Raw genomic sequence first — 27,898 nt, forward strand, 5'->3', positions numbered from 1 at the left:
AACAAGTTTGTGTTTTGAGTCTTGTCTGGTTTAGTATGTACAATAGATTTTATTGTATTCCAGAGAACTTTCATGTTATTTGCTGCTAAAGTAAGTTGTTGTCTTTCATAGTTTCGTTTAAATTTTTTTATCATATTATTACAAAAATTCCTATATCTTTTAAATGTGATCTGTAATATTTCATTGTCGGGGTTAGATTTTAGCTTTTTTTGCATATTATTTCTATTTTTGATGCAGCGCAAAATTCCAGGCGTCTTCCAAGGCTTAATAATACGTTTAGATTTACAGAAGTGAGTAGTAGTAGAGCTTTCATTCAATGATTCACACAATAACTTTATTAAATTTTCAACTAATGAATTAGGATCTTCACTATTTAGAAGTGCAGCGATATTTTTGTTAATAAGAATTTTGACAGCCTTATCAAAATCTATAAAGACTTTTGTTTTATGGCATTTATTTTGATTTTTTATTTTAGCTAGACTTAAGAATATCATACTGTGATCGGTGATAGTGGTGTTAAGAACTGCAATAAATGGAACTCTTTGTTTGTATACTTTCAATATAAAGTGATCGAGACAACTATTACCTCGCGTTGGAAACGAGTGTCCTGGCAGTAGACCATGCATGGATAACATGTTCAAGTAGTTAGACTTGTTATTGCATTCATTATTTGACTCATTTTCTTTTGATATAATATTAATATTGATATCACCCGTTATAATAATATTTCTACAAAATTTTAGAGAACTTAGATAAAAACTTAGCGAACTAATAAAATCTGAAGCATTGACATTAGATGGGGATCGGTAGATACCAAGAATAATGCTATCATTTATTTTAAGCTGTAGACAGGATGCCTGCATGAGTCTAACTTCCTCGACATTGACTTGTAAGCATTTTTTAACATAGATTACAACACCGTCACTCCTATTGATATGTAAGGTAGTTGTAAATGAATTATAATTTTCAAGGGACGTTACTGCCTTAGAAGAATTTAAGTGACATTCTGTCAGTACCAAGATGTCCACTTCAATATTAAGCTGAGATAGAGTTAAGGAGAATCATCGAGGTTGGAATATACGCTTCGAATATTTTGTGAAACTATAGTAAGATCATTTTTATTTATAATTTTAATTTTATGCAATTCCTCAACATCACATTGTTGAGAGTCAATAGCGGATTGGTCTATTTCGTTTAAGGTGTTAAGATAGCTATTATTCATAAAGATTATCAATTTGAATAATTATGGCGGTAGCTTGTAAATAATACGTGATATGCTGCTCTATATTTATGATGTTAGGACATATATAGTCTAGAATAAACTGAAAATATAACGCTATATCTCTACATGAGTGTGCGATTTTAAGATGTTGAGTGAAAAAAATGAGTATTTATATATGATGTGTGAGTGTTGAAGTGTACAATTTACAAGAGAAATATTTAATGTGTACAAAATACAAAAATACCAACAAAGAAATTTATAGCTTACAAATAAAATTAACAATTTTATCAAACTAAACAATGACTCCAGAAATAGTCATGGCTTGCAAGAGCTTGTGGATCTGAGATTCATTTTTGATAAGAATAATCTGTGATGACTCGTCTTTTCTTACGTAGACTTTCCCATAGGCTGTCCAACAAAAATTATATCCTTTTGTTTTGACTAAGTCCCTTGCGAGAAAATAAAGTCGAGATGCTTTGGCTGTCAAATGTTCCGAAACAAAGATTGGTGTATCTTCAAATGTATTTAAACCCAAATGCTTAGCGCAGAGTTTGGACTTATGGTTTGATATTAAATGTCTTACTCAGTTTTAGGACATTGGTTTTTAATATTGTAGAATTTGTTTCTACTGTTATGGGTGTATTTTCAAAGCCCTCTTTTTTAGATCGTACTCTGTAAATGTCTTTTATGTCTGTGTCAGAAATTTTGGATTCGATATTAGTTGATAAGTTAATTACCATTTTTATTAAATCCTCTTTAGTTTCATTTTTTTGTTTCGGTACATTTTTTAATTCAAAATTGGTTTTCCGAGTTTCTCTTTGCATTTCCTCGATTTTTTCCTCTAGAAGAGTTATATACTTTCTGTCTTCTTTCATCTGGCCCTCTAAACTCTCTATTTTCTTTATAAATTCTTCATTCTGCGCCGATAAAAATGTTATAGAACTCTCAATGTTGATGTTAGTGCGTTGAATTTATTTTTCTTAAATTCTTGTTCCTGGCTTACCATTAGAGTTGAGATCATTTTCCTCATTTCCTCCTTAAAATTACTCAGGTCTGCTAAAACATCATCATCTCTTTTTCTTTTATTACGAGATGAGACATATTTTGGAGGCGATTTTAGATGGCTCGACATTTGCATTTCTGAGTCCGAAAGCGATTTATCAAGTACGCTGTCCATTTGTTGAGTAACAGGAAATTATAAATACAGAACTGGTATTAATGAGCATCTAGTTCTGTCAGGTATGACGACAGTCGAAATGACGACTGTCAAAACAGTGTTGTCCTGTATGTCAGTCAATCTTAAAAGTACCAGGAGATCATAAGCGTGACAGAGTTTAAAAATAACTCTTCAACGGTAGGTGCTGGGTGGTTCCTAACAGTAGGGCGTGGCTACTATAAGGATCAATTGAGTAGCGTATGCATATGCGTAGATTAGCAACGATAATTGCAAATATAAACTCACACGGGTGGGCTGGCGAGTACCAGGATCACAGCGCCTTGCAGTTAGTTGAAATGAATACACTCTTTAGACTTATGCACTCCTGTTATTTCAACTGATTTTATGATATCGAAAATATTTAAAAATAAAATAAAAAAGTTTATGTAGTTCAGTGAGCACGTCAACGCTAAGCGAAGGTCCGGGGGGAAGAGGCACATAATATAATAACATCATTTTCTGACAGTCTGTTTGTTCTGGCTAATCTTTGGAACGCCTGGTGCGATTTTGATGAGATTTTCACTGGCAGCTAGATACTGTAATTTAATGTTTTCCCCCACCTGAAGAGGGGGGTGGGCGCTATGTAGGCCTAGCCGGTGCCCTAGACGGCGAGTGCACCCCGGCACACCATATCACCCACTAAAAAAACCAGCGGTATCCTCTGCGTCTATTCAGAGGACACCAATTAATATCCTTCCAATTATTATTAGTAAATAATCGAAATATATTTAAGCTAACAATATTCAGTTTTGAGATAGTTTATTGGAAACTACAAACTAATATAAACGGTATTTCCGCTTTCTGATGTTTAAGCATATGTTTATGGAAGTCAAATTTCTGACTCACACACTCACATAGATAGTGGTAATATATAGAGGCATATTAGCAGTATGTGTGATTATAGATAATAAATATATATGTATAATTTGTAACTCTGAATAAGTATCACATTATTTTGTCAAGTCAATTAAGTGTATGACATAAAAAATAATACTATATACACTTAACAATCTTAAAAATGAATGAATATTTGGCTGTCTGTCCCTATGTATGCTTAGATATTTAGAATTTCGCAACGAATTTTGATGAGGTTTTGTGTAATAGATAGAGTGTTTCGAGAAGAAGGTTTTTGTATATAACACATGAAAAATATAGTGTACAAACACTGTTAATTTTAGAAGTGTCTTTCATAAACCAATTCTGTAGTATATTTACTATCAGTATTGCAGCCTGGTTTCTAATAAATTCCACAACAACGTCACTAAGCGACTTTGTAGCACCAATGCGACAATATTCCCAAACTTACAGTTTCTATTGACATAGAAATTATTCGACATGATGATTACCTTTACCTAACATTACCTGAGCCAACTTTTGCAACAAGGATATTATGTACCCTGCACATGAAATTACATAGATTCTGTCACCTTTCAAACCGGAATTCATCTTATTATATTTGTATTTCTGTCTGACAGTTTAATATGCAATGCTTCGATAGTACCTACTGAAGCAGGCTTGCACAAAGCCAATAAGTAACTAGTTTTTTTTTAAGTTGACAAGTTTTGACATCTTTTATATTGTACAACTAGCTGTGCCAGCGACCTGAAAAAAAATATATTGTTGTAGCCTAAGTTACTCTTTATTATATCAACTATCTGCCAGTGAAAGTTCCGACCAGTCGGTCCAGAAGTTCCAGAGATTAGCCGGAAGAAACAGACAGACAGACAGAGAAAATTTGTAGAAAACTTTATTTTTATACATACATATGCTTTGACTAAAAAAGGGCTATTTTAATATTACAAACAGACACTCCAATTTTTTTATATGTATAAATAGATGACATAACGTATATATAATCTATTTATTGTTGAATCTATTCCTCGATCCAATTAAACTTATCGAAAGATATTTTTAAACGAAATAACAAAATAAATAGCGCAATACCAACAGTGCAAAACAGCATTGAATAATTTACGACTACAATTGCAATTTGTACAAATACCAATGTTGTTAAGCAAAGTTTAAGCAAGTAGCTAATTATTTAAGTTTTCCAATTAGATTAGTTTCTCGTTAATCTCAAATGCAGTTTCGAATTTGGATTAATTTTGATGTACAACGTAAAATAAGGTAATAGATAATCTTAAAATAGGTTTACACGTGTCATTGCGAATTTTACGCGGAGGTTATTAAATACATATTCAAATTGTTGGGAGTCTCAAATCTGTTCAGGTAATAGCACTTTTATTTGACATTTGAATGTATAATAAATTAATTGATTTTTAAGACATTTTCTGCCTCGCACAACCATTCTGTCTATACACCTTCCTTACAGTTCGACAACGCACCTGGAAATCCCCGGGGTTATAGATGTCCATGGGTGGTGGTAGTAACTTTCCATCAGGTGAATACTCTGCTCGTTTGCCATCTATACCATAAAAAAGAATCAATGTATTCACGTAACTTCATTCTAAATTATCATATATTTGTTTGTAATAACTTAATCAATAACTCGCAGTAATGCACAATATTGCCGAGTTCATAGATTTGTTTCTTGTTTTGTTTGACCCGGTTAATTGCGTAATTCTAGTACATATATTACATAATCCATATAATAAAACTGGAGTGTCTTGTAATATTAAAATAACCTCTTTTTACTAACTGCATAATATGTATGTATACACAGTACATATACAAGAATAACACTCATTTACAGCAGTTACAGTTTACAGTTTTGTCCATCAGTCTGTGTCTGAGTTCGGGAACGGCTGGACAAATTTTGATGGGACTTTCACAGGCAGATAGCTGATGTAATAACGAGTAACTTAGACTAGAATTATAAATAAAATAATAATAAAGTCATGCTGCTTTGTCCAAATGATCCACTGGTAGCATGCGGGAAGTCCTCGCGCATGCTACCATTCCACACTCACGTCGGGTACCTCTCATTAATGACTTAATATCACAAAAGCTACCTACTACAGAATTAGTAATAAATTCTGCGAACTGAAGAATAAGTTTTTGTTAAAATCAAACGCAGATGTTGCGGGTGAAGCCAGATAGAGAATAAAATATTTCATTCCTATAAAAAGTATAACACCTCGCCTCATTGCCTCCACTGGTGACAGGAGGGCTGGTTCGTTTTTGCCCAGAGGATCGGAATTGCGATTCAACGGGGAAATGCTGCTAGAATTCTTGCCACCATTCCACGCGGTCAAGATTTATACAGTTTAACTAGTTTTAGTTCATATTTGTATATATTTAAGCATTTAATGTTATTAATTCCTATATCAATTCAAATAGTTATTTCTCGTCACCGCATTGAATAGTTGATCCCGAACATTTTAACATAAATCATGTGTATATAAAAATAAACGCTTGTTTTTGTTTGAATTTTATGTGTATCGTTGCTCTGATTGAGTTGAAATGTTATGCAGTTAACTTTAATTGCACCAAGGCTTGTGACATACAATACAATTGTATATAGGTAGAAAGTAAATTTTATTAGATAGCAATAAAGTATTTTGAGGCATTTTCTGCCTAGCGTAACCATTTGCCGACGGTTTTCCGAAGCGGTAGAACTTGGGAACTTTCAAGCAAACACCCTATACATTTCTCAAAGTCCGGCACCTATAAGTCCCCAGTGTGGCTGATGTCCATGCCAGGTAGTAGTGACTTTTCCCACCTGTCCATTTGCCACCTACTAATATAATAGAAATGAATGAATGAATGAATTATACTTTATTGCACACCACAAACAAAAACACAAAACCAAAAAAAGAAATTAACACAAAATTAACAAAATACAAAATCGTACAATAAAAATCTAAATTTAAAGTGTTGGACAACGGGCGGACTTATGGCTAATAAGCTATCTCTTCCAGACAACTCAATCAGAGAGATATTTTCAAAACCATCGGCGTAGACGGTCCAGTCATAAACTTACATAGAAATATTAACATACTAATACTTATAATGAATACATATATAAATATTATGTATAAATAATATATGTCTCTATTATACACTAATACATATTTAGGCTAATAAAATAATGTAAAATACATAAAATTACATAATAAATGTAATATAAAGGTAATTAATTAAAGTCGTTTAAATTATTATTTAGGTAATAGTTTTTAATGGCTCTTTTAAAAGCTGTGATTGATGGAGCCTTTTTTATGTTTATCGGAAGGCCATTCATTCCATAACTTTTTGGCCTGTACAGTAAACGAATTGCTTAGAAATTATGTTTCGTGTACAGGCATTTTGAGTGAAGTGCATGGTACTTATAACTAGTATTTAAAAATTTAATTACTGTTTCACTTGTGACTGATTTGATTCTTGAAATTAGGTTACAGCATTAAAGTTAATTTCGGCGCTGCTGATTGCGCAATATTGTCACGGAATTTTACTAGTAATCAGATTGTATTCTCTTCGAGCGTCTATAACTACGAAATTAGTGCAATTACCTAACCGATATTATCGACTCAGTACCACAAACGTGGGTATAGGTACAACACTCAATCTTTAATTCACCATTCATTCATCTAACAACTATAACAACTTGTTTTTATGGCATATGTTAGCGTACTAGTACATATACCACCTGTCGGTAAGTGTCCACTACCACCCATAGATGTAGAAAAAACCATTCCTCTCATTGCCAACGCTGTACCGATCTTGGGATCAAAGAACTTTTAACCCCTGTGCCTGTAGTTGCGATAGCTCACTCACTCTTCAAACCGTAACACAACAATACTGAGTACGGTTGTTTGGTGGATTTTAATGGGTCGGTGGTACATACCCAAACGGGCATGCACAAAGCTCTACCACCAATATAATTATATACATAGGCTGATTCATGAACTGTTGTTAATATTGTAGCAAGTTTCTAAGGTTGTCTGATAAAATATATTAGTATCCAGTCTGTTTTTTAAAGTTTGTTGTCGCAGAAGTATCGAACTTCTGCAAATTGATATTTAAAAACTAGAATTCGTGGAGTTATTATTATAAATATATTAACGACCACAAGAGTACAAAATATAAATATATTAGTACATAATAATTATGAATGTCTGATGAAAATAATGAAACGAGAATGAGAAAATGAAAATAAGCTGTTATCAGAATCTCAAATTTATATGTGATTAAGTTAAACTTTATTATTGTCTTTATATAATATAATATATAATATAATAAAAGAAGAGATTTACTTGGTGGTAGGGCTTTGTGCAAGCCCGTCTGTGTAGGTACCACCCACTCATCAGTTATTCTATCGCCAAACAACAGTACTCAGTATTGTTGTGTTCCGGTCTGAAGGGTGAGTGAGCCAGTGTAACTACAGGCACAAGGGACATAACATCTTAGTTCCCAAGGTTGGTTTCACATTTACGATGTAAGGAATAGTTAATAATTCTTACAGCGTTAATGTCTATGGGCGATGGTGACCACTTACCATCAGGTGGCCCATATGCTCGTCCGCCAACCTATACCATAAAAAAAAAGATAAATAAATTAACATATTGAATACCAATGAATTAAGATAAGGTTTATCTAGATTCCTTCTTGGATGAAAAAGCTATAGTAACTAATACTAATACTACTAAAGTGTATCATTATACATTTTTTATTTCTTAATATAATATAACAAAAACAAAGAATCTTAATATCAAAACGTACAAATATTCTTTAAGACAATCAAGGGGCATATCTTTCTATTACTAGGCCATCTGCCTGATGTAATTAGCCTCTGTCCGGCTATTTAACGCTAATTGTCGTGTCAAATGCTTATGACTGCAATTGACCGACACATTGACCGTCAGTGACACATCGCGGTTGTAGCACCTGCACGTACTTAGATTAATTAAAAGGATTAACAAATAATTAGTCTTATATAGATTTACATATGTGTGACTAATCTTACATCTATACATAAAATAAAATTGAAGTGACTGTTTTTTAATGAGTGCACATTTACACGGTTTATAGTGAAAATAAATGTTCATCTGTTTGTTCCAACTAATCTCTGGAACGGCTGGGCCGATTTTGACGGGACTTTCGCTGGCAGATAGTTGATGTAGTAAGGAATAAAATAGGCTACGTCAAAATTATTTTAGCTAAATTCAACCGCAAACGAAGTAGCCAGCATATTTAATAACGAATAAAATTTACAACACTTTCATATTATTTATTCAAACAGACATAATATGGCCCTGACATTTATAACGTGATTATAGGCTGTAAGCATTCGTGTACTCCTTTACAACTAAGGATAAAAATATCCCATATTCAAACCTTGTTATATTACGATCTAAGTTGTCGTAGTACGATAATTTTTATTGCGTTGTGCAGATTGACATTATTTTTTAAAACTGATAATCGTAATTTATTTTTATTATAAACTTATCGTCCGTCCTGTTACACGTAATTTATTAACAAAAGAAAAGAGCGCTTATCGATACAATATTAAGTCTAATTTTACTTTTCTTTTGTTTATTTATTTATGAGCATAAATAAGTATGTCATCAATGATATATATTAATTATAGTTTAATTTTGAAAGATAGGTCAAAATTTATCCAAGGCGTATTGATCCAAATTTTATTGTAACAACCAATAATCTGACTACCCGTTTCGTATCCAACGGTTTTTGTTGCACTTAATTTGGAAACGCTGATACCTTAACGTATACTTTCAAGTGATAAATATCTTAAAAGAGATATCCAAATGGATGTGGATGGATATAGAGGTAGAGGACGACCAAGGAAACGAAAGTGAAAGACGATATGGTTAGAAAAGATGTTACTTTTGAGATGACGTCTGACAGAGAAGTATGGAATGAGAAGACATGCTGCGCCGACTCCAAATAAAATTGGGATAAGGGCAGGAGGATGATGATCTTAAAAGAGAATTAGAAGATGATTTTAATATCTGAATAAAGATGAATAATTAAACGGAGCAAATCCTTTCACAAACACCTTTTTTTATTAATAATTAAAAAAATACTACTGTGGCAAATTATTCATTTATTGAATTCTTTTTTCTTTCTTAATCACCTTATTCTTTATTTAAAAAATTGAAATGCACATTCCATTTCAATTTTGTTAAATAATAAAAAAACTTTAACTCTTTGAATATACAGAAAGCACATAACATCTGACAGAGTGCGCTGTTATTAAAGACTTCGTCACCTTATTAAGTACACATCGTAGAAGTAGGGTTATTAAACGCGGTCGATGAAAATTAGTGGTGAAGTATTTGCACTGAAGTGAATTATGACAATATACAAAAACGCTTAATCGTTCACAGAGGGCGAGTCTTTACTTGAATACAAGTATTGATAATCGTATTGCAGAGATATATTCAAATTCGCTGCCGAAAAGAAATCGCCTATCCTGGTTCAGATAGAGCTATTTGATATCGCTATTATTTATCATCGATACCATTCTTTAACCATATAGATATAGGCATATAACATTAAATAAAAATAAATAAGAATGACCTTCCGCGAGTTCGAAGTATATAACGCACTCTTAATAATCATTTTAATAGAATAAATAAAAGAAAACTCTAATGTATACGAAATAAAGCTTGTTTTAGTTTGCATGTCTAATGGTCATTGAACTTTTTCGAACCGTTGAATATTTGAGTTATATTCTAGATCTTTCTTGATCGATTGTCAGGTCTTAACATATTCAAACTATTTATAATAAAATATTGTGTACCATATTAAGAAAATAGCGTAGTATTAACATTCTTATATTGTGAATGAAATCTTGAATAATCAATTGAATTGATTATGGATTCATGTATAAGTTGCACTTTGTATGTTAGTGAATCTGTATCGGAAGTTGCGAAGTGAAATGATAGATAAATAGTTTAGTAGAGGAGTGTGGTTTCATAAATAATATAGCAGAGCTAATACCAAATCGCGTGGAATATGATTGCACATATAATATTTGCTTATTCGATTGAATATAGCCTGTATACGAGTATGTATTTATCTTGGTAAGATTAAACGATTTGCACCTTAAATCAATCAATTTGATGAATTTGAAGATTGATTAGTTAAATAATCTCTGTATGCGATAACTGAATAGTCTGGAAAAGAAAAACTAATGCATCACGTCTCCAAAAACTTTTTGTGTTTTTATGTTTAAAAGCTGAATTGAGTTGAAAATATGTTTAGGTGTAATTGATTTCTTAGACTTCAAATTAAGAACATAACAATTCTCACAGTGTCTTCAAGTGTCTTTATATGTTTCATGTTTATATACAAGTATTTATGTGAAACCGACATAGATACTAACATAACGAATTCATTAACATTGTCCTTACGTCTAGATATAAATATAAAGCTCTTTATATACTTCTATTGCATCTATATACATATAATAAAATTGTGTATGGCTAATTTTTGATAGGGCTGGACCGATTTTAACGGGACTTTCACTGGAAGAAAGCTGATTTAATAAGGAGTAACTTAAGCTACAACAATAACTTTTTTAGTTTTATTTAAACGCTCGCGTATTTGTCTGCACTAGCTGTGTTAAGTTAATTACATAAGCCTTTAATATATTTTCATCATACTATAATAAAAAAAAATAACTGCAAAATCTGTCTTTATACTGTACGAATGGAGTCAAATCGGTTCATTTTCAACCGACTTCAAAAAAGAGGAGGTTATCAATTCGTCTGTATTTTTTTTTATTTGTTACCTCATAACTTTTCACTGGGTGGACCGATTTTCATATTTTTTTTTTGTTTGAAAGGTAGTGCTACCCGTGGGGTCCATTTTAATTTCATTTTTTTCCGATGATGGTATGATATTTCTTAAAGTATTCTCGTATTGTTTTTTGATAGATGTACTATAGGGTTCTCTTGGCTGACAGCGGCTCCAAATGTAACAATAACTATAACTACATTATATAATCGTAAATCGACTTCTAAGTAGTCTAATATTTTTCATTTCATTTTACCTAGGAGGACTCTAAAAAATATGTTAAATATGCAATTATTTTTATTAATTTTTAGTGCATTTTTATTTGTTTAAAAATAGTGTTTTGTTTGAAGACGGTTTTTCTTTTTATTAAAATTTTATTTATACCATTACATATCGAAACGTACTTTTTTTTAATTATTTGGGTAAAATATTTTGAGGTGATCACTACAGTTTCTATGAACTTGATTTGTGTTTATAATATTCATCACGTGCTTGTCGATGAAAAAAAAAAGTTTATTTCCAAAATGAGGTAAGATGTCCGAATTGAATACGCATTAAGCCCATATAAATTCATTATTTTACATGACATCTTAACTTTATCTATTTATCCGTGTTCGCAAACCTTTGTTCAACAATCCAAGACTAATTGTCTAATTGATTGAAACTTGCAGTTGGTTATTCGCATAGTTATCTCGATGCTGACGATACACACTAATCCAGTCTGATAACTTGAGGCATTCAATCTTCGCTTGGCTACGGTTTAATAAATTTAATATTAATAAGATGCATAAATTATGTCAGACGATATTTCTACGATTAATTATACGAGTTTTAGTGAATGTGCTAAATTATTAATTTCTTCATAAACTGCATCGATGATCAAAAATGAATATTAAATTAATTCTTAGCAAAATAAAGTAAGAGCCTGTAAATTTCCCACTGTTGGGCTAAGGCCTCCTTTCCCATTAAGGAGAGGGTTTGGAACGTTTTTCACCACGCTGTCCCAATGCGGGCTGGTGGAATACACATGTGGCAGAATTTTGATGAAATTAGACACATGTAGGTTTCCTCGCGATGTTTTCCTTCATCGCCGAGCACGAGATGAATTATAAACACAAATTAAGCACACAAATGCACGCGTTCTAACCACTGGGCCACCTCGGCTCTTTCTCTATTTAAAATTGTTAGTCCAAATGAAAACAGTGGTCAATAATAATGAAATCATATATTATATTCATATAATTTTATCGATTTACACAACGCACGCTATGGTAGCTCTCACGGGGCTATTATAATAACATTAGGTAATAAAATGCACAAAATATTATAGTCCACATACTTATACTTTCCTCATGAATCAATCTTGCGATTGTTGTGAAAGCAGATTGAAAAGCCAAATAGTAGATTTGTTTTGATTATATACCGACTCCAAATATAGCAATAGTTATAACTACATTATGTAATCGTAAATCGACCTTTAAGTAGTCTAATATTTATCATTTCATTTTACTTAGGAGGACTCTAAAAAATATGTAGATTACGCAATTATTTGTATTACTTTTTAGTGCATATTCATTTGTTTTAAAATAGTGTTTTGTTTGAAGTCGGTTTTTCTTTTTGTTAAAATTTTAATTTATCTTTTGAATGAAGTATAATTTCCTTTTGAGAAAAATTATGCAATCAATTGTAAATCAGTCGTAATTTTTGGCTTCTCGTTAGCAACTGTCTTTAAATATAACAATTATTTATTTTATTCAAAATTATAGAGAATCAGCAAATCAACGTTTCATCAATGAGCAATCATCATTCATAATCACTATCTCTTGTCTCTGTAAACGCAGCGGAATTAAAGGAGACATATCTAAGCGACCGAGTAGGTGTTCAATGGAGTTCCTATCGCCATTGTTGTATTGCTTGATTATTAAGGTGTGTTCGAACCAATCAGAGTGCTTAATATCTTTTTTTATTCTAATTTTGACCACCTCTTAGAATATTTTGTATTGCTAATACACTATAATTTACGGATAGAGCTGAGATGGCCCAGTGGTTAGAACGCGTGCATCTTAAGCGATGATTGCGGGTTCAAACCCAGGCAAGCACGACTATATATATTTGCTAAATTTTTGTTTATAATTCATCTCGTGCTTGGCCGGAAGGAAAACATCGTGAGGAGTCTAATTTCACGTGCATGAGTCTAATTTCACGTGCATGAGTCTAATTTCATCGAAATTCTGCCACATGTGCATTCCATCAACCTGCATTGGAACAGCGTGATGGAATATGTTCCAAACCCTCACCTTAATCGAAGAGGAGGTCTTATCCCAGCAGTGGGAAATTTACAAGCTGTTACTTTACTTTACCTATCTTTTTTAATTTACGGCCACACCCAAGTGTTCATATTGTTGCTTGCTACAAGGGTTTTATTAACGATAGATAAACCTGGTAATAACTTGCATATAGTTCAAAATTGGAGCGTGTATAGCTCCGGCGTATGAAATCCTTAAAAGGATTATTAAATAAATATTAAATAAATAAATATGAGACAACATCACATACATTACTCTGATCCCAATGTAAGTAGCTGAAGCACTTGTGTTATGGAAATCAGAAATAACGACGGTACCACAAACACCCAGGCCCAAGACAACATAGAAAACTAATGGTAATCTACATTGACTTGGCCGGAAATCGAACCCGGGACCTCAGGGTGGCGTACCCATGAAAACCGGTGTACACACCACTCGACCATGGAGGTCGGATTATGCATGCGAAGTATGACTTCTAATATGCCATGAGTATTATTGTTAATGTTAATGTTAATAGATGTGAAAGTAACTATATCTGTTTGTGTGTATGTCGCTCTTTTACTACAAAACCAATGAACCGAATTCCATGAAATCTGTTATAAAACAAACTTCAACTCCAAGAAAGGATATATGCTACTTTTTTGACTAACATATGACAACCAATACCTTAAATCGCGAGCGAAGCCGTGGGCGACTACTAGTATATTATAGATGAATATACGATTGAGTGAGAAGATTGACAGCTCGTATGAGACATTAGTACAATTCTCCAAGAACAAACCCGGAACTCACCTCAGAACACGATCATAAAATGTCAAAGTAATTATTACGTCATGGATTAAAATTATAAAAATGAATAAGTGGATCAAGACAGCGCATAACCGTAATTTTGTTTTAAGTATTTCACGGGTGAGATACAAAGTGAGTTCTATTAGAATAACAATGCCGTTTCTTAAATAAAATAGTGGAATATTTATATCTTGAGTATTCTTGCGCCAGGTTAATTTCGCTGTTTTATATTTTATTCAAAAATTCTACGTTTAAATTAAATGAGGTTCAAGTTTATTTACTTAAATTATCTAATAAGCATTACAAGAAATTACAGAGCATGCATTCTGAGTTCATAGCAAAACATTATTGTCCCGTGGTTGGTGAGTAATTATTAAGTCATAACGAGAAATACACAGAGTAGAAAAATCAGTTTGCACGTTATATTTAAACATATATGTTTAATATTTTTATTAATAAATTACAGAGGATTGTTACTTACGTGTTCTAAAATGAAGCAATTTGAATATCATAAAATAATTAAAAGGAATTATGTGCAATAATGTTGTTTTGAAATTGAGCTCCAATTTTATAGTAGTGTAGATCCATTTTTCAATATTTTTTTATCATTAAAGAAACCTTAATAAATTAAGAATACGTTTTAAAGATAATATGATAAAAGGTCGTTCAGTTAATACAAAGCGGCATTACGCTCCTTCACAATTTAGTTGTAAGAGCGGATTAAAAGATTTTTTGTCATGAACATCAATCAATCAAAAAATTTACCTTAAAATCTATACAGCAACGTGAAACTAATAGCAATAAATAAAATTTTAACAAAAAGAAAAACCGACTTCAAACAAAACACTATTTTAAAACAAATGAATATGCACGAAAAAGTAATAAAAATAATTGCGTATTCAACATATTTTTTAGAGTCTTCCTAAGTTAAATGAAATGAAAAATATTAGACTACTTAAAAGTCGATTAACGATTATATCATGTAGTTATAGTTATTGGTATATTTGGAGCCGGTGTCAGCCACGGTGCCCTTGCCCCAACAATCAAAAGAAAAAAGCGATACGAGCCCCTTGATTGATCCAGTATATTATTGTGTAAAAGGTAATTTGTAAAAAACATATTTGTTAAAGTATTCTCGTATTGTTTTTTGATAGATATACTGTAGGGTTTTATTGGCTGACACCGACTCCAAATATAACAATAATTATAACTACATGATATAATCGTTAATCGACTTTTAAGTAGTCTAATATTTTTCATTTCATTTAACTTAGGAAGACTCTAAAAAATATGTTGAATACGCAATTATTTTTATTACTTTTTCGTGCATATTCATTTGTTTTAAAATAGTGTTTTGTTTGAAGTCGGTTTTTCTTTTTGTTAAAATTTTATTTATTTTTTGATTTTAAGTGAAGCTGATGTTGACTAACTAATTTTTTTTAATATGGAGGAGGAGGAGGAGCGTTCCGTTTATATGAGTCAGAAACTACTCCGAGGACAATTTCAAAGGAAACTTGCGAATAAAGCAAAAATAGACTTTCGAAAAGGCGGATTTAATACGTCACGCGGCGTAAACTACAAGGATCCCTCGAAAGAGCTGTAATCGAACTCAGCAAAAAAACTTTGAAAAAGACCAACTATATTTCGTACATCATATGACATCACATCACATACACAAAATTTGATTAAAGATAGTAAGAAATTCTGCCCCATATCGCACCCTAACTGCGAGCCGTATAGGAGTTCCATCACTACATAGTATAAAACAAAGTCGCTTTCTCTGTCCCTACATCTTTAAATCTACGCAACGGATTTTGATGCAGTTTTTTTTAAAAGATAGTGTGATTCAAGGGGAAGGTTTGTGTATATAATACATGAACAATATAGTAAAGAAACACTGATAATTTTAGAAGTTTGCGATGTGATGTGGTATATAAACAAATTCTGTAGTATATTTAGTATCAGTATTGCACCCGTGCGAAGCCGGGGTGCGTAGCTAGTTGATTATAATATTTGACTATGATAATTACATAAACATAACCACATTACGGAAGGTGACTCAAATATCTAAATAACCTATAAATAAAAGATTCGACCGAGTATCGCTAACGTGCTCCTCAGAATTGTTCCGTTCCCTTCCGTTCCGTTACTTTGTCATGGATCCTGTGCTCAGAACCTTACCAAACTTTCACCAAATTACCCTTGAAGTATATATTTTATAACAAAAAAGAATTATCAAAATTGGTTAACGTGATTTTCAGTTATTCACCTATTTGTCGCGCATATACGTAATGCAAATTTAAGACTTATATCGTTTTCACATGGATACCATCATCGGAAAAAAAAATAAAAAAAATGGGACCCCACGGGAAGCACTACCTTTCAAACAAAAAAAAATTATCAAAATCGGTCCACCCAGTGAAAAGTTATGAGGTAACAAACATAAAAAAAAAAAAAAAAAAAAAAAATACAGACGAATTGATAACCTCCTCCTTTTGGAAGTCGGTTGAAAATATACCCAAGAATCGGTATCAAGTATCAACATGTTAAAATAATTTCTGATTATAAATAAATAAGATTATGACATAAATATTACTTAACAATATATTATATTAATTAATAGCTCTTTAATTAAAATAGAGACCTAATTACTGAGTTTATTATTGATTATTTTCAATAGAGTCTTACCATTTACACTGACTTAGTACTTAAAAATGACGATTCAAAATGATTTGATAACTTGAATAAAGAATATTTTAGTGTCTGGCGGTGGTGACGTCAAGAAATCAAATTTCTTAATATTTAATAAAAGTGAGAAAACTTTTCGTACATAAAACAGAACTGATTTGTTATTAAATAATTTTAATAATAATAATCTTTATAATTTTATAAAAGGTAAATATATTTTTTTAAAAAGTTTATATGTTATTGATTTTTTATCATCACGTGTTCGACATTGAAAGAAAAAACCTAAGGAATGTGTAATTCATGTGTCGAATGAAAATCTTTCATGAGTTTACATCTACCTTAAGAATATCTTCTATACGTATAATAAAATTGGAGTGTTTGTAATATTAAAATAGCCCTTTTTATTCGATGCGTATATTATATGTATACACGGTACATAAATTAACATTTTTTACCTTACCATTTTTGTCTGTCTGTCTGTCCGTCTGTGTGTTCTGGCTAATCTCTGGAGCGTCTCCGATTTTGACGGGACTTTAACTGGCAGATAATTGTTATAATAGGGAGTAACTTAGGCTACAATAATATTTTTTTGTCAAATTCAAACGCATACAAGCTAATTATTATACAAAGCTATTTACTACTGCTACTTATATAATCATATCCAATGTTGTCTTGTTCAAAAAATATCATTTTTGGTATACTGATGTTGTCTTGTGTAGCCACAAGTTGAAACCTAGTTACTTATAGTGAAACTCAGTTTAATTATTCAATTTGAACCTGTTTATGCATGCAATTGCAATTGTTGAAGGCATTCAGGATTACGCTAGTTCGACGCAGACGAAAATGTTTTAAGTTAAATAGACGCCCGTTACCTGAAAATTAAATAATTTTGTTAAACTAGTACAAACAACAGTTAAAGTGTCTTAATTATGATTATATAAGATATTTGGGTTTCGTTGGGAATATTCAATAAGTAATATTCCTTTAAGGAGCAATGTGTCACTTTCTATTAAATAATTTCGCAATTGGCCAGTACGCCTACTTATTTAAGTAAATAAAAAAAATCTTAATTGAATTATTCGTGACAAATACCAAATTTAAATCCATGACTAGCAGTCAATATCTCTTTCTTAACGCATTTTGTTATTGGGCTTGATTTTTATTTGAGTACTATACAGAACTTAGAAAATCTTGATAACCTAAAAAAGTTATAAATACAGAATATATTGTATCGACTAAATTTTACCATAACATTCAGAATTAAAAATAAACAGTGTAATCGTACCAATAACAAAACAATATTTGTGTATATCGAATTTAAAAATAGAAAGTTTATTAAAAGCGTCATAAACGACTTCTATTTAATACCAAAAACCTTTCTGATTAACTGAAATTAAAACTTTAAGGAAACATTCACAAATTCTATTGTTTCAATATATTATACTAATATGCATTATATCAAGAATTTCCCATTTACTCCGTATATTTTCGACTAAATGAAAGCATATCTTGGCTCCGGGCGATGTATGTAAATGAGTCGGTAACTTCTACAGTCTGACCGTTCACTAGCGCTTTATACAGCGGGCTCTATTAATTACGTTAACAGTGTATTATAGATATTTCTCTCTACTATTATTATATTTGAGTTCCCTTTATGTATCAGCGTCTATACGACCCATAGTGATTTAAGAGTATATATAAATGACATACATAAACATTCCGTGTGGATCAAACTGTCTATATGGTGAAAAGATAACTAAAATTCCTATAGGTAGTTTTCGGTTAAGTTAACTATTATAGACAAACGATGATGGATTTGATTATTACTTCTGTACATAGATCAATGTTTTTTATGTTTATTTCTACGGTATTCGAAATATTTATGAACATAGTTTTGTTAATATTATTATTACATGAAAAAAAAAATTTCTTTGAACATTTATAGAAGTAAAATAATCTAAAAGAAATTATGCCTACGATATAAAATTTCATTTTTATATATTAAGCTTTATAATTTTCCATAATTTCGAGTTAAGAAAATGTTTCAATGTTAATTTAACGAGTAACAGAATCCTTAGTCACTTGATGGCCTTTATTTTCCCGTTTTTAAATTCGAAAAGTTTAAAACACTCTTTAACGTTTGAATTTAAATTAATCTATGCAAATTGCTTACCCGTTTTGTACATTTGTTAAAAGTACAGTTTTTCAAGCGAATAACTTCTGTGTCATATTGAAATTGATTAGAGGTGTATAGTACGACACAACTTAGATGTAGCATCGGCAAAATTAGTAAAACAGATTACTGTCGATTCGTATCTCTAGCGCCATTCCACGCTATTCGTCGCTATACATAGATTCTCGTGTCAGTTCAACCCGAGAAAGCAAATCGACGTGTAAAATTGACGAATATATTAGGTCATATGATGATACACGTTGTTACGTTTGTGTATAGATCATATTCACATAAGAAATAAATATTGATAATTTGGGATAGTGATATGCCGATGCTACATCTAAGTTATGTCGTACGTCAATTGACCTTCGATTGATTCGTTTAATATAATTTAAGACTTCTGATTATGTATGTATGTATGTTCTGATTTTTCTTAGTGGTGTTGTTCCATTTATTACGACTAGTGGGTCTCCCACGTAATTTCGCGTTTATTCAAAATAATTGAAGTTTCGTCGATACCATCTTTCTTTAATTTTGTTTACGTTTTTCATTGTTTTCTTATACAACCGTAGTACCAAATTCTAACCAACCAGTATTTTTTTTCAACTTTCTAATATTAAATCTTCATTAAATCCCAATAAATTACTTAATTGCAATTAAGAATCCTCTTTATTTTTCTGCACATATATGGCTACAGCTCTTCGAAATGAGATCATAAACAATATTCTAAGTGCAGCAATCGTCCCATAATGACTGAGATAAAATCGGCTTAGGCTTTTATTATGTAAGATACGTTTAATTATCACACGACTTGTTACAAAAGTGTTAATATGAAACTGTTTGATATACATATTTGCTGTAAACACTGACAAATACGGCTGTTATTACCTAAATGTCAATGACCAAAACTCTATGATCCCTTCCAGACCCGAAAAAACATATAAAAGAATAGTATAATAATGTAAATCTAAGATAACAAACTTTACATATACGACGTTTTGTTTTAAAAAGCATTTAATTCGAGGTGTTATTCTATAATATACACGGTAATGCCGTTTATCTTTTTAATCTTATATTTTGAATACCGCTATAGAAAACACTATAAAACTCATAACATACCTGCAATGGATAACATTTTGAAACAAAACTTTGTTAAAAGTAAACAAAATGATAATTTCAAAACAATTTTCATAGATTATTTCGACAATGTCACGTGCGAAGGGGAAGACACGAAAGATATTGAACGGTACGAGATTACAGGCTTCGTTTAATTTTGAAGAAATAATAGTAGAAGATTCTTGGTATAAGCTCACAAACAGCTGTATATTTTTGACACTGACTATCATTGCTGATAATGATAAAACTTTGTGGTCTTACCAGATTATCAATAACTACACAAATAACACATTGAAAAATTATTACCATCATGACTTTTTACTTAGTACACAACGTATGTGTGTGTATATGTACTCAATTGTAATATGTGTTAAAATCTATACATAATATTTTTTAGGAAAAACTCTTTCTAATGAGATTGTATCAAGATTTCGTTTAAAAAACGGATAATGAAATATTGTACGAATACATTCTTATTTTTATTAAACTTTTATGAGAACCTTTTACAGATCATTTTATTTGTTTATAGTATTGTATGAAACTGAATGTAATGAATAATGGAGACTCGGGATTTTTTTATTATATTATGTGATTAGCTTTTTATATAAAATTTAGGCGAACTGACAAATGTTCCACCCGCCACGAACCTTAGGAGCTAAGATGTTGTACCCCTTGTGCCTGTAGATACACTAGCTCATTAACCTTTCAATCCGAAATACAAAAAAAAAAAAAATACAGACGAATTGATAAACTCCTCCTTTTTGAAGTCGGTTGAAAATACAAATCATTGCGAGTAGTTTATTTACATACATTATTTTTTATATTGAGTTATACATCGCGATCACAGCGTATTTATTAAATATGTAAATATCATATTTTTATTTAATTTCAATTTTATGTTCTACAATTTTTCATTGTACCTTAAATTAAATCGTTTAATATGTATGTTATATTATTTTGTTACTTATTTTGTTAAACATTCAAAATAGTTTTACCAATTCAAATTTTCAAAAAGATAAATAGTCGTAATTAGATTTAATAAATTTAAATTATTACAGATAATCGCCACTAATAAGTCTCTGTCTGCATCATACGACCGAATTAGATCGGGTTAGCTTAGGTCAATACAATTACTGATAATTGCTGGTAGGGCGGTAAGCTTGCTTTTGCTTTAACACGCTCGTTATCACAGTGTTATAGTGCTGTGTTATGAAGTGACCTGTGTCCTGTGCTAAGTAGTGAATTTGTGGTTTCAGAGGTATGTATTTAAGTTATTTTGTAATATGTTAGGTTATAATAATCACGTTAGTTTGATCGTATAAATATCTTGATTGGTTTATTTTTGTTTAATTTATGCAAACTGTGTATTAACTAATGATATATTGAAAATTAAGATTATATGAAAGGTTTTTTATATAATTAACGATAAGTCACAAATAGGTTGTTCTTCCGAAAATAATAGTTAGGAAAATTGTATATACATATAATAAATTATGATTATTTAAAGTACAATCACTGTTAAAATATAGATATATAAGATAATATTTTGTTATCAAAAGAACTGATAAAATTAAAAATTTTTAGTCATACTTTTAAGTCAGTTTCTTAAGTGTTATCTGTAAATTGTGTAAATATTTTTTGCCCATTGTTAAAATTAAAAATATTGCTTATACATAAAGAGTGATGTGTGGAATATGTCTTTAAGATTGTATAAAATGTTTGTGTGTGGCTGTGAATTATAAAAATCGGTTCCAAATCAGTAAAGCTGTCGTGGAATATGCATTTATAAAAACCTCATTTGAAGTCAATAAAATACATTATGAGTTGTTTATTTTTAATCGTGGGTCGACTATAAATGTAAATAGCGTTTGAAATAACATGCCTGTTTATAATTATTGACAGTATAAAAATATGACTACAAATAACGCCTGCAGTTATGTTAGTTTAGATACAATTATTTTATTCACCTCGTGGAAAATTTAAACGATAATGTATTCTAAATAATTGCAAATAGGGTTTCAAATGACTTTCCAGTTCGAAAAGTATAATTAAATTAATTTTACAATTATTAAATAATAGCTAAAATAATAAACTGGTTATTTTATAATAGCACAGTAGAGGATGCGATGAAATTAATAAAATAGATAGATTTTAGGCAATACAGTATTAATCCTTATTTCCTAGATCAATATGGCCCTTTACAGTGTGTAATTTAAATTAAAATTTTCGAAGATAATTATTACAGATTTAAAAGACATAACGGACAAGAATGCTATCAACGTGAAGACATTCTAAAGGTATACTATTTAGTATCAGCATTGCACACGTGCGTAAGGCGAGCTAGTTTTCATATATTTTTATACAACAATTGTTTTTTCTTAATGTAAGAAGTGATTTATTTGTTATTTAATTATCTGTCTCTTGTAATAAATAAATATCGATTGAGTGAATCGAACCTCACATGCTTTTTTATATACTTTTGATATTATCTATTCTTATAAAGATTTTTCTGGATATGTACTTTCTTTTTTTTATAAAATTTCTCCAATAACAAGCTTTTCGTGCTCTTGTTATATTATAATTATAATTTTAACTATGTTGTTTTAATGTGGTTGCATTTTATTGCCAGCTTCACAGTCTATTATTATGTGTCGTGAATATGTATATTTAATATGATCGATATATAATTATTATAAAAAAACCTTTCATACAAAAAATTATACTGTCGTGCCGATTGCCACACGTTTTCTATCTAAGTGTTTTGAAAAATCGATAAATATTTCGAAAGTTGTAGTCTAAACTGCAAAAAAAAAATTAAAAGCAATTTTAATTTGGCAATATCAGTAACAATAAAGGTACCGTGTGTCAAATAATTTGAACTAATGTTGGCGGGAAGTGGACGATTGTTAGTAGGTGAACGTTAGCTAGCGTAAGATATAATTATATTAAATAATAAACTACTGAACCAAATAAAAACTGAAAGATAAAATGTATCCCTTATATTTTTATAGCATAAAGTCTAAATTATCCAAATCGTAGCGATTGCAAGTCGTACTTAAAAATTAGAAAATATCATACCCTTTGAAAATAGTTATTTAATCTCTTACTTTCTTTAAGTCATTTAAATATTTTTTAGAGCTCCGAACATGAGTTGTTGTATACAATTATGAAATTATTGATGTATTAACTGTACGAAGCTTTACACATATAAGTAGCATTTAACTCTCTTTAATAGTTTCTGAGTGTTTTTAATTACATATTTTTAATTGCATATTAATTCTTATTTACTAAAAATATTTCTTTACACAATGGCCTTGGACGAACTTTAAAAAAAAAAACCTCAACCTTGTCCTTAAAGGGAGTGCCTTTAGCCCATAGTATGACATCAAAAGGCTTTATTTTATATAAAAAATAAATATGTATTTACAGTGTAAGGTTTGTTCCAATATTCTACACACATTTTATATAACCTTCAATATATTTGTCTCACCCAACTGATTAAATTAGCTATTAAATGAAATGCCTAGCCACTTGATTGAGTGAGGTCGTTCAACCAGCCACCACAATGATATCAGCCAGTTCATATATCATCATAGAATAAGGTCGATAGTAAGATTGTTTTAGAAAATCAAAATCTAAAATCGCTGGCCTTTAGCGCAACGGGCTGGCCAGCCGTTGCATTGAATCTCTAATTTAACTAGTTTTGTTCCAACTATATATGTTTCACATTCAAATTCCAGAATCATAGTCATGAATGGAAACTGGGATACTCATACGTTTATAATGTACATAATAATATGTCTTTTTGTTACAAACTATTCAAAGAATTTTACTAAGATCCACTTATTAACCGGGGTCGGCTGACGGATGTTTGGTTTCCGTTTTTATTTATATTAATTAAGCTTGTTAGTTTTGAAGAGATTAATCACAATACAGCGATGAAGAGCAGTAATGAATTAGATGACTTATATTTTCAACGCACTTATTGTTAACTTAACTCTTGTATGTAATAACTACGCAAATATAAAATGTTTGGTTATAATTTTTATAACTATAATAATGAAAAAAAATCTTTTATAATTTATTATTTGAAAACTGACTGCTATTGATTATAATATAACCACTTATTGTACTTTATATTTTTGTATAATATGTTTACGGAACAGCTTTGCAGATGTATTTAAATAATACTTTTATTTTGAAGATTTTTGCGATTCTCTTGAAATACATATTATAATACAAACCAATTTACAACGATACGTTAATTATTGATAAAATAATATATAAGATCATATAATATTTAACGAGTAAATATTTCAAAACTTATCGCACAATTTTAAAGGTTTATTTTTCTATCAAAGAAAATACCGAACACAGCAAAAATTGGGAATAAAGTGACTTCAAAATTTCCCAAAGAGCTTCACACTTTGACGTCGACGCAAAAAAAAATATATTCCACGACGTGGCAAAAATAATTGGGCATTTCGCATCTTTGACATTGTGTCAGGTGACTGACAGAAGGAGAATTTCAATCGCATTAGAGCACGTGTGCGTTCTGAGAAAACACCACGTTTAATCAGGTAAGTAGTCCGTGAGAGCCGTTTACAAATTCGAATGCGATTTTTTTTTACTTAACGGCTTAGTCACATTCATAACCCTGATGGATAGTGTTTAAACGTCATGAATCCTTTTCAATTTTATTGGGTTTTAGCCACACAATTTTTTGGTGTTTATAATACATCATGTTCTCTGTGAAGAAAATCACCATCAAGAGCCAGAGATATGCCTAGCGTGGTGAAATAAACTGTAATACCTTCATTAAATAATAGAGGAGTTTTCAGCCCAACAGAGGAAAATTTACAGGCCGTTTTTTTACTTTTTTTTTTTATTCAATAATAGGTTCCATTACTGTAAGAAGTGAAACCACTCTTTATATCACATAATTCATCGCAATATCATCGAGATACGATGAGTCTTTTTTGTCTGGTTTGGTTCACTTTTGTTTGTTCTTCTATTGAAAGCAGAATAGCTTATTTATTACTATTATTAAATATTTATTTATATCTACCCACCAATGGGTAGGACTGAAAAATAGTCCACCTGATGGAAAGTGGTCAGTACTGCCTAAGGTATAAATTAATCATAACTCATAACACCAAGGTCCTTCCAACTACCAATCAACATATTTTGTACCTCTGTCTTAATCACTCTTCAAAGTCTAACCCAACATTCTACCGCTAAGCAGCAAAACTTAGTAGAGTGGGTAGTACGTACCTAGACGGGCTAGTAAAAGTACTAATAATTAATTACACACTCTATAAAAATAAAAGAGCAACTTTTATTAAAAAAATTAATAATGAAGATCGTATAACGGCCATGTAAACGGCTCCCTACATTTCTTAATGGAATTTAATTTTTGCTTTCCCCAACGTTGATTGATGTGACGTTGCTCTGTAATCCCATTGTGGATTTCTCCGTTGAATAAGATTCGGTCTAAAGTTCCCTATAAGTTAATTTAAGTCAAAGTCTTTTTATTTTCGGTAAAGCAAAATTGGTTATTTCACTTCGTTTCAAGTTAAACGTGACTCGCCATATAAAATGCTAATGATGGTCTACGTTTGTAATTCTTTACGTTTTCAAAATCAATTCAAATTTAAATTAGTAACTTGTCATTGAATGCAAATGTACCAAAATACTTTTTATATAAATTCTTGGTTTAATCAAAATAAAAAAATGTTTTTTGGTTACACGCAACATATTTATTTGAAATAGCAATAAGTGATGTAATGATCTTAATAATAATGTTGTCTCAATAAAAGGTGCCTCTACTTATTGCAATTCTAGGTTTTATTTGACTTTTAAATTTTGTCAGGTTATTTATTAGAGGATATGAATGTTCAATATTATTTTCATCTTCATCTCATTTGTTACCTTCTAGCTTTCTTATTAAATAAATATATGTACAATTCATGCCATATTACACTTGAGTTTTCAACAATGAAAAAGTTCACGGTATGATTGTGGGGTTACCTGACATATCATATTCAAACTACTATCATTTTAATTCATCCAAGCGTAGAGATGAGTTGTTTGGGATATTTCTAATCTTGGAGCATATGTTTTCCTTAGAAAGAAGGAAATGTTACGGTTACTTGTCAATACACAATAATATTAAGTATACATAGGGGTTGGTTAAAGTAAAGTATATTTTATTCTAAATATAAAAAATCTAAAAAAAGTTGTTCAATTATTCTGTTACTGTTGTAGTACTGTGGACTCGGTAATCGAATGTCGAAGCACTAATTTCTTGGACATATAGTAACTAAGGTTGACTGAGACATGCTGTAGCAGAGAGTTGTTATTGCATGCCGGTGCAATACTTGGATGGCAGGTTTATTTCCAATGTACACCGCATTGGAAATACAAGCAATAATTATTAAAGCGTTTGCCAGACGATGTACCCATAACATATGGGTTGACTATTTGCAGAATACGTATACTGGAAAATTCAATATAGATAGAGGTATGCAATACATATACATTTTATTTTATTCAAATTTAAATATAAACAATTCCAGTACAGAATATACTTGACTATATTATACAAGTAGAAATAAATGTATACGCAAGATCATAAATAAATGATTAATGAAATAACTTCTATAATATTTAAGGTTAAATAAGTCTATGTCAGTTACATTATTATTACAATTAATTTAATAATATATTTCAAGTTTATATTGCAATATAATAAAATTAAATGTATATCTTTTAAGTATTTTATAAAAGCGTGGAACTTATCACTGAGATAATTTATTATTGTATTTCTAAACATGATTGCTTTCGAAATTGAAATTGGATATTTGAAATTGCTTTTAAATTAAACCAGCTTTGTATGAATAAATAAATATTTTTTCTTGAATAATTCACGTCACATAAAATGGTACACGACTTTATAAAAACATTTCATATTGATATAGTTCAAATTATAGATTTAAATATTTAATACTCAAAGAGATTTATCTCAAATTGAAAATATTCTTTATTCAAAAATAGTATTTTTATTTTTTTTCCTTTTTTTTATCGTGTTACAAAAAAAAAATAAAAAAATATATTTATGACAATTTTGCACCGAATAAATTGCACACAGTAAACTCAATACAGATGAGTTATTTTTATCCTGCTTTTAAAAAAACAAATAATATCTTTTTTTCTTGGTGGTACCACCCACTTAGTACTTATCCTACAACTAAAAAGTAACACTGAATACAGTTGCGATTTGAAGGATGTCTGAGTCAGTGTAACTTACGACCCTTTGATCTTACGACCCTTGCCTATAGACATTTAAAATCTTGATTCTCAAGATTGGTGTCACATTGACAATGTTATAAATTGTTAATATTTCTTACTTTATCAAATAGAAAGTAGGTAACATAATCAATTAGGACAATATATAACAATTACATATAAATTATAACAATAGGCCGATCTGCTAGTCCGCATATAAAAAAAAAGCTTTACTTATTTTATCATTTATATGAGTTATACTTAGGAGTTATTAGCTTTATTTATTAATAATCTTTAATAACATATCAAAATAGAGTTCACTTTTCTTCAGTTCTCATTAATTATATTTAATAGGCCAAGTTAAAAACCTAATTAATTCA

General features: G+C 30.4%; 1 protein-coding gene across 2 annotated transcripts in view; it reads left to right on the forward strand.

The window, feature by feature from the left end:
• The window catches only part of LOC124544047 (nephrin-like), a 246,889-nt gene that overhangs the window by 5,390 nt on the left and 213,601 nt on the right, over positions 1–27,898 (forward strand). Inside the window, exon 1 of one of the 2 annotated variants that reach the window (XM_047122442.1) lies at positions 21,414–21,489. The exons of the other annotated variant lie outside the window; for it this stretch is intronic. The gene's annotated coding sequence lies outside the window, so the exon portion shown is untranslated. Of the gene's footprint in view, positions 1–21,413; positions 21,490–27,898 lie in introns of those variants that run through there. 2 annotated transcript variants of the gene reach the window in all.

This window comes from Vanessa cardui, chromosome 4 (genome assembly GCF_905220365.1).
Source record: "Vanessa cardui chromosome 4, ilVanCard2.1, whole genome shotgun sequence".
NCBI lineage: Eukaryota > Metazoa > Arthropoda > Insecta > Lepidoptera > Nymphalidae > Vanessa > Vanessa cardui.